General features: G+C 38.1%; 1 long non-coding RNA gene across 1 annotated transcript in view; it reads right to left on the bottom strand.

Annotated features, from left to right (window-relative positions):
* Positions 1 to 2,036: 2,036 nt before the first annotated feature.
* Positions 2,037 to 13,118, bottom strand: part of LOC122793420 — a 404,513-nt gene continuing 393,431 nt past the window's right edge. The window contains exon 3 of the long non-coding RNA XR_006363479.1: positions 2,037 to 2,111. This is a non-coding gene — a long non-coding RNA (uncharacterized LOC122793420). The remainder of the gene's footprint in view (positions 2,112 to 13,118) is intronic.

Here is a 13,118-nt window from a genome sequence, read left to right as displayed (position 1 = left end):
GATTGAAATTGCTAAATAGTACAAAATAATGACAGACAATTTTGAGTTGCAGACTTCATATAATTCAGAAAATATATAACGATGCAAAACATGTAATTCTATCAACTTTCTAAGTTTACAGGAGGAATATTTAAAATCTGTTGTTATTTTTGGGCCTTTCCCCCCATTTTGTCTGGCTTTGTGCAGAGTTTTTGTGCTCTGAGGTTGAGAGGTATGCCTCAGAGATGTGACAAATGTAACTGCTTTGACAAAGCAGGATAAATTTATGTATTACATCCAGTAAATGTATTCTCTCTGAGCTGATGCCCAAATTATCCACTACTGACTTTATATGTATGTATACAATATTTAAGCAATAACTCACGCCTGGGTGTGTGTAATGCTGGATTTACCCACGGTTGGTGTGGTTTGGTCATGAGGGCGAATCCCAAGTGGCCAAACAAAGACAACCGTGGGTAAATCCAGCATTACCCATACCCAGAAGTGGGTTACTGCTATTATACAATGACATTATTTAAGAAAAAAATACTTACTTTTCTTAAATAATGGCATTGTATAATGCCTCCATGCTGCCCTTCCGCAGCTGTCCGGTATTCTGTGGCAGTTCTGATGTACTGTGCATGCATATGCTTACGCAGTACATCAGAGCTGTGTGTGGAAGCAACGGAGAAAGGAAGATCTCTGTTGCTTTTTAAAAGGTGTCTCACTATGTTAAAAGAGTTTAACATAGCGAGATAGCTCATAGGTTCATAGGTTCATAGTTTAGTACTAAGCTAACTGCCCTTGCGAGCCATTTTAAGCCTAGCCAATTATCCCTTGTGAGAGTCTAACCCTGCACCTTGTGTTTGTAAGGCAAACACCTTAGCCATTAAGCCACCCTCCCAAACGTTCCCTTTTTTAAAGCTGTCTCACTACGTTAAACGAGTTTAACGTAGCGAGATATCTTTTAAAAAAGCAGCGGATAAAGGAAGTTCTTAGTTGCTTTTTTTTTTTTAAAGATATCTCGCTATGTTAAACTCATTTAACATAGCGAGATTACAGCAACGGAGCTCTTCCATTCTCCATTGTTACCAAAAACACACAAAAAAATCAAAACTTATACTAATGGAAAAAGTCTAGGCAACTGGACCTTTTCCATTAGTATAAGTCGGATTTACAACGGGCACGCTGACCAATCAGCGTGCACGTTTTGGAATATTAATGGGGGGGGGGTCACTGTATAATTAAACATTTCTCTACATTTATTCTCTCTAATATGTTTTCTTTTTACTTTGTATACTGTTTTACTTAAACTGTGTCTGATCATATTGTAATGACTGTTACTCTAAATCATCTACTGATATTGCCATTTCTTCACTGTTGTAATGACATGCCACCATACCGGGGTTGTGTCTGAAGAGAGTCCTCAGACCAGTCAACTTAAGACAGTTTACAAGTAGTAAATAAAAAAAAATACACATGCAAAGTAAGTAATCATTCCATATAGTAGTCAAGAAGTAAAATACAAGCAAAGTAAAATGACTCCTAGCTTGCCTATAAAAATATCCAAAAATAAAAACTTACAGAATAAATTAAATGCTGTATTCTTCATGTGTGCACACTGCTGTGTCTGAGCTTAAAAGGATACATTACAGACTCACTGCTCTTGATTGTGATGTAGAAAAAAAACTTCTATTTACCACACAGAAAACCATTTGTTATTCATGTTTACGAAATGATGCTTTAGGTATTCTGCACCTACATTGTTGAAGTGTTACACATCAAACCTAAAGTAACCAGCTCAAGGCTTTGCCTTCCTACTTAAATAAACAGAACATTCAGCAATCTTAAACTCTCAATTACTGGGCCAACAGTTCAAAGAGGGACAATAATCCTATTAAAACAATGCACAAAACAAAAGTAGCAGACATGCCCTGAGGCAGACTTTACACAAACAGGTTAAACAACCAGAATACAGTAACAACCCTGGGAGACAATAAGAACAGAACAGTGGAAAAAGCATTAAGCAAGAAATTCAAGATCTAAAAAATACCTTAAATTCCATAAGCTGATGCTCCCATCATGTAAGCTTTAAAAAAGTCAGGACGATCTGTGCAACTCACTTCTCTTTTCTGTGAAAGACAACCAACAGACATGTCAAATTAAAAAAAGCTACAATCACCAAAGGAAGGTACTTGCAGTAGAAAAACAGCTAAAAATCAGATACTTCTTGTACAACTTGCAGCACCCCCAGCAAAAGAAAAAAAACATCAATATTTACACTTTTTCATAAGACTTGTTTACACAGAAAAATTAAACAATTCAGAGCCGTAGCAAACCTCTTGTGGCATCTACATAATCAAAGCAGACCACTTTTATTTACTGAAATATCCTTCACTGATGAGCAGTTTTTAAAGAATTGTCTATTTGGGAAACTGATTTAAGTTATAATAATTTAACTCATTTACAAAAATCCAAAAGTGGAGATAACTATATCTTTTCCAAAGAAAACAATTCGAGCTATAAAGCACTTCAGAGAGTTATTCAGTGAATGTGACCATTATATATATAACAACTCAATCACCACTTCACACAATTAATAAATTAACTCATTAGTGTTTGAAAAGGAAAACCTCGATTTAATCCCTTAGGCACCACAGTATCAAAAAACTGCAATATGTAGGTTGCTTCTATCCTTTTCAGTACTTTGTCTATAGTCATGGGAAAATTTCGATGCAAATTCTACTTATTAAACAAAACCATGAAAAGACAATAAATCAACTATTATGCAATGTTGGGTAACACCAGTCTTTTGTCTAATACTTAAATATACATTTAAGCACAAGTAATGGCATAAAAGTGGACAAACAATCAAACCATTGTCTTGTTATGGTTATCCTTCATGCTTCAAATTGCAAACTTCATTAGTGCTACACAGCCCAGCTACCCCAACTAATTTTTTGGTAAAGAAGAAATGAGGCAAGAAGGCTGAACAGTACTAGCACAACTTGCATTTCTACTAGTACGTTTCCTATGTACTGCTGTTTGTATGACAAATCACTAGATGTGTTGCTTTCTGTGGATAAATACTCCATCTCATAGAAAGAAAACTTCCCCGTGAATTTAATGCTAAAGTATTGGTGTTTAATCATTGCAAAATTAATCATAAGCCTGATGTTATACATCAAAAACAGACCAATAAAGCATAAAAAAATATGTTTATCACACAAACTGATGAAAGTATATAAAACTCTTCAAAATAACTCAAATATTTGCAACATGAATTTTTTTTTTTTTTTTTACCGGAAGAAGAATTTCTCATCAAAATGATGAAGCTGTACAACAAAATGTAATAGTAACAGTATAGCTGATAAGGCAATACGGATGATGTGCCATAGCAGTGCCCCCTATCTACATTAGCCTTTTAACAGACTGCATCACTTTGGTCACAACTGTGCATCTGTGAAGTTAGCATATACAAGTAGGGGATGCAATTGTCAAAGCCCCCCCATAGTGTTTTTATTAGTTATTTAGTCAATTATACTTTAAAGCCGTGAAGACCACATCAACAGTGCAAGGTTAGAATGACTTCCACACATTTAAGCCAGCTCCTTCACAGGCAGGGACTAAAGGTGGAGGTACCTCTATTAACATCAAATATAGATATACTTCAAGGCTGGTCAAACAGGACAATGCACTTCAGCTACTCCATGTTCAAATCACCATAGGCAAAATACAATACCACTTCCTTGTAAGTTATAGGTTCCCCTCTATAACCCAGGAAACCCATACCATGTATTTAAACTTATAAAAAATACTAACTATCCAACCCAATACCATATTCATGGGTGACAATTGCCTCACTATTAACTGGGAATCCTATGCAACACCAAACATACATGCACACAGATTCCTGGATTTTGTAAACACAAACTCCCTGGACTAGATAGTCAAATACACCCACCAGGTGTGCAACCATACTGGATCTGGTCCTCACTAATATGGGAAGAGTGCTGCACACCCCTTACTGTAATGCCTTCTCTGGTAAGGCCAGACCACAAAATGGTCTCCTTTTTTAGTAAAAATAAAACCTGGACCCTTAGCTAAACTTGGAATATTCAGGAGCTATTCTAAGGCTAACATCCTGCTAATAAGTGAGAACCTGGAAAAATTTCAAGCCCCCATAAACCCTGAGAACACTGCTGCCTATGCAGAACTTTTCACATAAACCCTGTATAAGCATGTTAATAGCTGCATAGAGGCAGAAGTGCAGAACTAACTCCAAAAACAAGCCACCCTGGTGGAATCACAAAATCAATAGGCTTTATAACAGAAGGAAGGAAATCATTGCAAAATTAGGAGGTGCAGTACCCAGCAGGATAAAAGCACACTCAAACTAAACCACTCAGAGGACAAAGTCTACCAAAGCCAAATATGAGGCAAGTGACAACCACAAAGCATTCTTTAGCTATATCCGCAACCTCAAAGGCAATTGCACAATTGTGTGCGCAATTCATTGTAAATGGAATCACCTATACTGACAAGATATAGCAAACCTCCTGACTGACAAATTCAGCTCCAACTTTACTCCTCTCTCCCCTTCAAACTTCCCTCAGGAAATATTAAATGGAACTCCCCCCTACTGTCACTAAGGAACACGTCCTTAATGCTCTAAGACCAAGAACACTGCATCAGTGAGCCCAGACAATATCCCAGGATGCCTTCTAAATAGCATGCAACAGGACCTATCAGGGCCTCTGGAATTATTATTTAACTTTTGCCTCCAAACAGGCTTCATGCCTCATGAATGGAAAAAGGCAACAGTCATCCCTCTGCACAAAGGTGGGCCATCTACAGACACTGGAAACTACAGACCCATAAGTCTCCCTAGTCTTATATGTAAAGCCATGAAAAGAATTACCATGAAGATGATCAACAGAGATACAGTAAACCTCCAGACACTGGACCCAACCCAGTTTAGTTTTGTCAAGGGCACATTACGTCTACTCAACCTGGTGGACAACTTTGAGAAGGTCACCAAAGGAACGGATAAGGGCAAAATCATTCACACTGCCTACCTTGACTTGGCCAAGGCATTTGACACAATACCCCACTCGGGCATTGTTGACAAACTCAAGAGGTTAGGTACAACCCCATCTGTCATCTGGTGGTTAGCCAACATGCTCACAGGCAGGACCCAGGAAGTTAGAACTGGGGAGTCCACATCTACAAAGAGGCCAGTCACAAGTAGGGTCCCTCAGGGATCAGTCCTTGGCCTGCTCCTTTTTGGCACTTCTCAGAAGTCAAAGCCAATGTCAGTGGTCTCTGGCTGACTAAATTTGCAGATGATTGCAAATTAGGAGCTGTCATTGAATCTCACACTGACACAAATGTTCCAGACAAAAAACTGGTGTCAAAGCCATGTACTAAACTAAATGCCATGAAATGCATAACACTATCCTTTGGGAAGTCATCCATACCTGGTAACTATCATATTAACAACACACCCCTTAGAGATGACCCAGTAGTCAGGGGCTTAGGGACATAGATAGTAATCTAGTCTTTGACCATCACGTGTCTACAATGGTGAGGAAATCATTCTATGTTGCGCAACTTATAAACAAAAGTATGGCATCCAAGTCCAAGGAAGTCACTGTTCCACTGTATTTGGTATTCAGACCTATAATGAGTACAATGCCCCCTTTGGTGTATACCTAAACAGGTATATCCCAACAGTTGAAACATCCACAGAGGTTCCTCACTAAAAGAATACAGAGGTTAAGTAAAATGCCCTACCCAGACTGCCTCAAGGCCCTATCCCTGTATTCTGTCTCCTACCCGGATATATCTCCCCTCAAAAGCCTGTAGGAGACCGAATACAGGGATGGGTACAGGACGTTTGGACCCCGCCAATTCACCCCCGACCAGTTTGACCCCGGACAGTTGGACCTGAATAAAAAAAATAATGTAAGTGAAGCCGAAGCACATCAAAGCATAAACAGAAGAGAGAGACTGTTTAAACATTCTTAAAATTGGTTTAGACAGTCTTTTTATTTTCTACTTATGTGCTTCGACTACACTTACTTTACAAAAAATGCAATTAGTTAGTTGAATTAATTTGTAGTTTAGTTGTTCGGTGTGCAACATTATTATCTCTACAACAGTGCAAGTGTCTTAACTTTGTAGGTGCAGGTTCAATTATTTATTGTAGCCAGTTCTTTTACATCATATCTTTTGCATCATCGGGTGTTTGGTCTGCATTTAGATAATTTTTACTTATGCACTATATCCATTGTTCCACAGATAATATATAGACACGATACGGATGCACATGTTTATAATTTGTCAGTTCAAATGTTCGGTCTGGTCATTAGAAAGTAGTGTTTGAGTGAGCTTACATGTTTTAAAGGTTTTTATTAAATTATATTTTGATATTAGATATATTTGTTTTTGGTGATGCACTCAAACATATGCTTGAGTGTTACATCTGATCACTTATGTGCTATTTTTTAGTGAGACATTAAAATCTGCTTAGGTTGCTATGACAACCTGACACCGTGTTTTATGTACACGTACAGGAGATTAGTTTCACGATTATGAAGCAGTAGTCATTAAGAATACATCACTGAATGTGGGACCCTTTTAAGTTTTTTTAGTAAGTAGTAGTGCGGTCGAGTGGCCTCCAAAAGACATGCGTAAATGGGCTTGCTTTCTCTGAAGGTAGGGCATTGGACTGGCAACTCGGCACCACAAAAATCTACTGCCAATCATTAGCAGACCGCAGTTCCGCTGTGGCGACCCCTAACCGGGAAAAGCCGAAAAGACAAACAAGTAGTTATTACTATGTGAATTAGTTTTCAGTCATTCATGTATATATATTCGTTATATTTTTCAATATGTTGTATGAGATGTGCACATGCAGCAATGTTTTGTTTAGTTAATTAGTCAGTGGTTATATGATTTAGGCTTGACCAATGTGGGATAAAACATAACACTAGTTGTTATATGTTAAAAGTTTATGTGTTATATTTATACTAACCAATGTAATAATTAAATTAAATAAAAATATTAAAGTAAAAAATATATATATATTTACAATGAAAAATTAACAGTGTTATTATTGAATAATTGATTAAATAATAACAATGATAAAGTACTTACTAGAATATATTTGGGGTCAAATAGTCCGGAGTCGAACTGTCCACTAAAAAAGAAAAATCACATATAAAATACATATAAATTTATACATGAAATTGTATAGAAATGCATTGGGGTCGAACCGTCTGGGGGCGAACAGTCCTGCTTCCATCTATCCCAGGCATATGGACCTCCTGCATATGCACAAAGCAAACAGCACCAGAATTACTCATTCGAAAGACTTAAACCTTGCCTGTGATATAAATAGGACCCCTGCTGGACAGATAGGTATGCATTCCAGAGACTACCCTGTCTATGGAACAGGCTCTCTATCCATGTGAAGCAGAGTTCTTCCCTAACCCAATTCAAATGCAACTTGGACAATTGATGTGAAACTGGAAACTCATCACTTGCTTGGCACCTATGTCTCTAATGGACACAGCCAGTCTGTAAATGGTTCATCTCCCAGGACCATGCTAGGGTATTAGAACTTGTCAGAAATTTGGGATGCAAAGCTAAGCTTAAAAAGCCCTTGTAGTCATTAGCCTAGCAACCACCTATGATCTATTTTACTTTCTTTGTTATTTAGGTATATCTAGTTGTATGGCTGTTTGAACATTATAGTATTTTTTTTTTTGTTTGTTGGGGTGGATTTCCAAAAAACCTTAAACTACACTAGTCCAATGCTTTTGGAAGTAAATAAAGGGGTGATATAAGTGTTCACATGTGATTTGCATGTAGCATTCACAAAACTATTGAATGTGCACTAATCCATTGCATGTTGACTTTGTTTACATTACACTTATGTGTACACGTGAACACAGACACCTGTATTGTGTATATTTGAGAAAGTAAACATCACTGTCTGAATGCTGAGACTTTTTCTACACAGCCACAATGATGTGCAAATACTTGCAGACATTAGCGATACACAGCATTAGGTTATGAATAACTGTTCACAAGTAGCTTTCTAAGCTACTGACAACATAAATACGTGGTAAATATGCATCAATACCAGATAAGGTTCAAACAAGCATTACAGTGGAAGTACTACCATCCATATAGAACAATTTACAAAGGAAGCCTTAGTATTGAAGGCAGTATTACAATATATAGGCCACCTTCAATGCAAAAGTGTTCAACATCAGTCACACAGCAGGAGCACTAAAGTCACAAACATATAAAACATGGAGTTAAAATGTGACACAGCATAAGAAATGGGAAATCAGTGGGCATCAACTGTTACCAGGTAACTGCACCATCTCCCTACGTTGAGGTAATTTCACATACGTATGCATATAGGAGTACTACAGTGCTGTAGAACAGACCAAACAGCAGAGTTAGCTCTGTATCATCATACATCAGTAACAGGCATAGCCGGCCTTAGGCATAGGCCAACTAGGCGGCTGCCTAGAGCGCCACTCTGGCAGGGGCACTTTTCCAGTAATCTAGATGGTGTAAACAGACCAGGATGGGGGCACCAGGTGGGGGGTGGCGCTGTGGAGTCCTTTTGCCTAAGGCACCACTTGATCTAAGGCCGACCCTGGTAACAGGCCTCATTAACATGCAGTGTTACTCTCTCTGAAATGAGTAGCATGTCAAGGATTGCTGACTCCCAGCACCAATGTCTACAAACACCTACTGATAACATAAGTATATGCCAATCTCCTCCGGTCTTGTAGGGGAAGATAGCTCCAGTGATGCATAGGGCTGAAACACTGGTAATGACCCAAGTGACATGGGTTCATTTAGTGGCCCTAGTACCTGAAGGAGCTGAAATGGGAAAAGGAAGTAAGGATGATGACACTATGCTTGCTTGACTCTCTTTGGTGAAGGGTGACTGGAGTGAGAAGCAGAGGATGCTTCTGACCTCGGGTCTTGGTGAAGACCAGAACTATGAATCACATTTGGGTTAGATGAACTGGGAAGCCATGTGGAGGGGTTGTTCCTACTTTAGTTTAGTCCCCCAATCTCCGTTCTAGAGAGTGACCCATGCCCAACAGCTTGCAGCCACCTTCTATATGTGGAATCACATAGTAGTAGGGCTCCTAGCACTGTTTCAAGTCATCTTCAGTGAGCAGCAATGGCAGCTTCCTGGTTTATTAGCTCTCCTCCAATATCCATTTGGCAACCCATCCCACCTGAATAACTGTGCTATCATGTAGAGTAAAGGTTAGCCCAACCCATGTAACATCCATGGATATATAGCAAGAAAGACTTGCAGAGAAACATCCATATGATGCAGAATTTATCAAAAGAGTGAAAGATGGGAAAAGTTGCAGAAATGACTGGACTTTGCAGGTATGTCTCAAATATTGCAGGTAGTTACGACTACCATACAGTATGATCGCTCCTGGATATACGCATATCTATTACTGGTTAGTAAGGGGTAGCCTGCACAATTTGAGCATGAGTCTGGGGGTGAAGCATGTAATTAACTATATAAACAAACACACACATACACGCAAACTTGATATAATATATATATATATATATATATATATATATATATATATATATATATATGTATATATTATATGTATACATATACACTCTCTCTCATATATATATATATATATATATATATATATATATATATATATATACATATGTTGTGGTTGTGTCTTTCGGCTTTATATATATATATATATATATATATATATATATATATATATATATATATATATATACACACACACACACACACACACACACACACACACAAATACAAAAAAAACAAATGTAATGTGGACAGAAATTAGCTCTAAGAACATGGTTGCATATTACTAAATAGTACTGGTAGCTATAGTAACCAGTATCCCATTATCCTATATTAGTACAACAGGCTTTGCCATTTTGATAAAACATAGAAGACTTGGGAGGGGGAAACCATATTCACATTAGTGGTCAGTATGTTACCCAAATACCTATTTGTGATTGGTTGAATACTTGTAGTAAAGGTTATATGCTTACATCACAGCAGACATGCCACACTGAATTCATAGCAGTTACATACACAGGTAATATAAAATCTGTTCATATTACATTACCAGGACAGTTTAGCAATTACCACATGCACAGCAAATATTACAGGTATGAATATTAAGAGTTTGTGATTTTTTCCCTCACTATGTTGGTTGTATCAACTCTGTTGATAAAGATGTATACCTAATGGAGCAGCACATTACAGGCTTTGCGTACATACATACACACATAACTACAACTTAGCATTCCAAGAACACTGCATTACCACATTACTGTAACACCAACTGCCATTTACTTAAACAATTATTATTTCAAGTAGAGACATTTTCTGAAACTCTCCCATCATCTGTGAAACATTGCCCTTTCCTTTATCAACATGTAGTACCTGTTGGAAAGTTTATAAATGAAGGTATTTATGGCTCAGTTTTTTTCTACATCTGCATAAAACACTGCAAGTCACACAGAGATTTGGACATCTACACAAACATGTTTATAGTATATATGGATATAGATGCAGAGTTTTAAAACATGTGTTCTACTATAGGCTGTATATTACCCACAATTCCTTGTCATGACTATAAGATATCTATTAATTGTATACTAATGTGTAATTTCAGCATACTGTGATGCCAGTTTGTTGTATTACCAGTACACTATACGCACACTGCAGAAGTATAGGATATTTCCACCACAGCTGAACTGAATATTGCATACAGTCATCACATAAATATGAAGTGTATTACAATTTAATCCACTATTGTTTAAACAAGATTTTTCACCTATAGTTTATGTAAAGTTGACATAGCTATATTCAGAGTACTTAAACATCACAGTGACATGTTGTACAGGTATCATATATGGGAGCCACCCATTAGATGGAGAAAAGGTGAAAAGAAAGCAGGAAATGGCTGTAGTGTAGTTTTTTTTTTTTTCTTAACGTTTCAGGTAGTCCTACAGGCTACAGAGCAGAGTCTATAATCATGTACCTGCAACTTGCACACACAATACATACGCAACCCCTAAATACACGTATTTGAATTTTTCAGGGTAGAGCTCAGAACTCAATGGACCAATTTCAGTCTTCGTCCAGAAGTACAGAAAACAAATATTACACGATAATACAATAAAGATAAAATGTACAGAAGAAATTATTATACTTCATTAACACACACACATGAAGGACTGCTTAAAGGAAGTTCAATTTACACCACTACTATGTAATCACCCATGTACATTACGTATAGTATTAAGTAAAAAAGTGGGGGGAAATTGTAAATGAGAAGGAAGTAACGAGGAAGGGTGACAAGGAAGTACTAGAATTTGGAAGATATTGTATGTGGTAAAAGAGTTGCAGTAATCTATTATCAGATGGCATTATATGGGAGAATATGATATAGGCAAAGGTGAATGTATTGTGTGCAGACAGATGGCATTTGCATTCAGATTGGTTTAACAGGTAGGATTTCAATTCAATCCAGAATGACCAATAATAATTTCCTTAAGATGCAGGTGTTTCAAGCAGAAGCCGTTGCAATTTATAAAGTTATAGGAGGGTGTTTTAGGGAGAATTTAGCAACTAAATGACTAAAAACTTTTAAACAGAGGCCAATGAGAGCTCTGTCTTGTGTGTGAGATAAAGATATTTCATTTTTGCTCTTGTCAGGCAATGTTTTTTCTTGTCTAGGCAAGAGTGATAATTCTGCATGTTTTACTTGAAGTGGTTTTGATGGTGTTTTCATATTTTTTTTTTTTTTTTGAGGCAGCAGCAAAAAGTGGTAGATCATATTCATAGGTAGGTACTAGTCTCCTGGCCCAAGGGCCTACGTAAACCTAGCCAACAAGGTTCCCTGGCTTACGCCACCCAAGAAAGTTAATTTCCTGTGCCCCTGTCCAGCAGAGCCACAGAAGTGATCCCCGGGGTGTATTTCCTATTTCCCATACACTCAAAGATTTTTCTTGAAGAGTGCTAATGAGGAACTTTGCTTGACATAGATGGGTAGCTTGTTCCAGAGTATAGGAAGTCTCTGGAACAGGAATCTATCCCTCCAGCATGTCCTGTTTATTGTGGTGACAAGGATTAGGTCCCTAGAGCGTGTAGCTCGGAGGGATTGGGATTTCTTTAGGTGTAGACTGTCCAACAGCTCTGGGTTTAACATAGCTTTATATGTTAGGCACAGATCTCCTCAGAGTAGGTGATACGTTACAGAGTAAAGCTGGAGTTTTTTGAGACGGTCAGTGTAGGGCAACTGCTTAAAGTGAGTAATCCTCTTTGTGAGGTACTTCTGTGGCCTTTCCAGCTGCTGCAGATATTTTGTGAGGTACATGCCAAAAGGGGCATTGTACTCTATAATGGGTCTAATGAGTGCCGAGTAGAGGGGAACAATGACCTCTTTTTCCCTGGATGAGAACCCTTTTGTGATGAGGTGTGCCACATAGAAAGATTTCCCGACTACTGTGGCAATGTGATTATCAAAGGAGAGACTACTGTCCACCTGGGTCCGCAGGTCTCTTGTCACACATTCGGCATTAAGTAGACTGCTGCCTATGTGGTAGTTTATGGGTACAGAGTTTTTACCAAAGGGGATGACCATGCACTTCTTGGCATTGAGCTTGAAGCCATGGCTCTGACACCAGGCATCTGTCTCACTGAAGCCCTTCTGTAGGATGTCCACATCATTTGGGGACTCAACTATGGCTCCTAGTTTGCAGTAATCTGTGAACTTCATTAGCTAAATGCCTTTTGTGTTAGCCTGTACTTCAGAGAAGTAGATACCAAACAGGAGAGATCCCAGGACTGAACCCTCTGGTACTCCACTTGTCATTGGTTTGAAGTCAGATTTGGGGTCTGCAACTTTTACAGTTTGGGCTCTGTCAGTGAGCCAGTTGGCAACCCATCTTATGACTTAGGGATTTATACCTAGTTTAGCAAGTTTAGCTATAATTCCAGAATGGGGGATAGTGTCGAAAGCCTTGGCAAATTCAAGACAGGCTGTGTGAACCACCTTACCCTCTATGGC

Source organism: Protopterus annectens, chromosome 2.part0, assembly GCF_019279795.1.
Source record: "Protopterus annectens isolate FY-2018-M chromosome 2.part0, PAN1.0, whole genome shotgun sequence".
Taxonomy (NCBI): Eukaryota; Metazoa; Chordata; order Ceratodontiformes; family Protopteridae; genus Protopterus; species Protopterus annectens.
This window is presented reverse-complemented; position numbering and strand designations above follow the sequence as displayed.